Genomic DNA, 2,011 nt, shown 5'->3' on the forward strand with positions numbered 1-2,011 from the left:
ATAGAAACAGCCCAAATGTCCAACCACAAATTAATGGACTGAGAAATTGAGATACAGTTACACAATGGAAAACTATGCAGCACACAAGAGCAATGACTTTTTAAATTATTACCTAACTTGGGATGTGCTAGAAAGCATGCTGAATGAACTAACTCAGTCCCACAAGGATAAATATTGTATAAAACCATAATTGTAGAATGAGTATAAAGATCCAACAGAAGTGGGAGTAGAGGGATGAGGATGTGCAGGAGGACAGGGAGATTAATCATGGAGTTGTACGATTTGATGGGTGGAGGGATGAGAGAAATTGAAAGAATTTGTTCTTGAAAACAATGTATTCAAATTCTGTAAATAAACTAGTAGAAAACTTCTAAAAATAGGGGAAATTCACATGAGAAAAAAAGAATTTACGATGTTGAAACTTCATCTCACATATTTTGGGAATGTTTTTATGAGAAGCCATTCCTTGGAAAAGGACATCAGGCTTGGAACAGTGGAGGGTTAGAGAAAGAGAGGCAAACTCCCAAAAAGATGGATTGACACAATGACTGTAACAATGGGCTTGAGTATGTCGGAGATTATGAGGACGGCACAGGTCAAGGCAGGGTAAGGAAATTCTTGTTCTTGGGATCTGTGTGAGTCACAGGTGACTTTATGTCACTTAACACTAACAACAACAATAATAACAAATTAGTGAAACTTTACTTTCTATAAATGTTGTTATTAGGTGCCTTCAAGTTGAGTATGACCCATAACCACCCTATGGACAACAGATCTTAACCCTGTCTTACTTTGTGCCATCCTCACATTTCCTGACATGCTGGAGCCCATGGCAGCAGTCACTGCATCAATTCACCTGGTTGAGGGTGTTCTCTTTTGCCAACCTTCCACCTTAAAAGTATGATGTCCTTCTACAAGGAATCCTTGCAACATGCCCAAATAATGTGAGACGAAGCTTCAACATCTTTGCCTCAAAGGAGCACTCTAGTTGCACTTTCTCCAACACACATTTGTTCTTTTGACAAGCCCTGGGCTATTTTGTACTCTTCTCCAACACCACAGCTCCAAGGTATCATCTCCACCCCACCCCGCCCCATTATCCTTATTCATTGTCTATCTCTCCAATGCATAACAAGCCATCAGAAATACCATGGCTTGAATCAAATGTACCTTAGTCCTCAAACTGACATCATTGTTTTGTAATCATTTAGAGAGGTCCCTGAGAGCAGACTTTTGCAGTACAATATGTCTGCAGATTTACAAGGATGTTGATTGTGGATTCAAGCAAGATTAAATCATTGAAAACTTCAAAATTTACTTCATCTGTCATGGTGTTGCCTATCAGTCCAGTGGTAAGAATTTTGTTTTCTTGACATTGAGATACAACCCATATGGAAAGCTATTTCTTGATCTTCTTCAACAAGTGCTTCAAGTCTTCCTCACTTTCAGTAAACAAGGTTGTGTCACCACCTGCATAATGCAGATTATTAATGATTCTTCTTCCAGTCTTAATGCCACATTCTTATTCATGGAGTCCAACTTCTCAGGCAATTTGTTCAGCATACATATTGAATTTGTATGGAGAGAACTCTAATACACCCCTTTCTTAATTTGAAACCACATAGTGTTCTCTTCCTCTGTTAGCACAATAGCCTGTTGATCTAGGTAAAGGTTTCTCATGAGCACAATTAAGTGTTCACAATGAAGGGCTTTTTAAATTAACAGTCAGTTGGAAGCTAGGAGCCTCATATTTAAAGCATTTGGGACTCAGAATGTGGGACTTTTTTATTAACAGTCAGTTAGGGCTGGGAGCCTCTTTTTTAAAAGAGTGTGAACCTGGAATCTGGGCCTTTTTTATAAACATTTGACTAGGGTCTGGGAGCCTCTTATTTAGTACAGTTAGGACCCAAAAAGCCAGCCTTTTTTTAAATTAACAGCATGAGTGAAGCACCAGCAGCAAGGATTCAGCTGAGACTTCCATATGCCCTTAATATCCACATGCAGGATATTA

This window comes from Elephantulus edwardii, unplaced genomic scaffold, assembly GCF_000299155.1.
Source record: "Elephantulus edwardii isolate Elephantulus edwardi_28Jun2011 unplaced genomic scaffold, EleEdw1.0 scaffold00063, whole genome shotgun sequence".
Classification (NCBI taxonomy): Eukaryota; Metazoa; Chordata; class Mammalia; order Macroscelidea; family Macroscelididae; genus Elephantulus; species Elephantulus edwardii.